Source organism: Hipposideros armiger, unplaced genomic scaffold (genome assembly GCF_001890085.2).
Source record: "Hipposideros armiger isolate ML-2016 unplaced genomic scaffold, ASM189008v1 scaffold_330, whole genome shotgun sequence".
NCBI classification, from domain to species: Eukaryota; Metazoa; Chordata; class Mammalia; order Chiroptera; family Hipposideridae; genus Hipposideros; species Hipposideros armiger.
In genome coordinates this window covers 2109108-2109596 of record NW_017731680.1, presented here as the reverse complement: position 1 = coordinate 2109596, position 489 = coordinate 2109108, and positions in this window count along the sequence as shown.

Below are 489 nucleotides of genomic sequence, written 5' to 3'. Positions count from 1 at the left end.
TAAAGGGCAGTGTCACTGGCCCTCATATGTGGGATCCCAACCAGGGCCCTCTGGCATCCCAAGCCAGTTCTTAACCATCGCGCCACTCGGCCGGCCCTCGAAGCATGGATTTTTATGCTACAGGAATAAACAAAGTTATTTCTCATTGGAAAAATGTGTTGATTGTAATGGTTCCTATTTTGATTAATAAAGATGTGTTTGAGCCTAGTTGTAATGATTTAGAATTCACGATCCGACACCGGAATTACTTTTGCACCAACCTAATATTTGTCTTATTGATGATAGCCATTCTGACTTATGTGAGGTGATATCTCATTGTGGTTTTCATTTTCATTTCTGTGATGATTAGTGATGTTGAGCATTTTTTCATATGTCTGTTGGCCATTTGTATGTCCTCTTTGGAGAAATATCTATTTGGGCCCTCTGCCCAATTTTTAATTGGATTGTTTGTTTTGTTGTTGTTGAGTTGTATGATTTCCTTATATATTT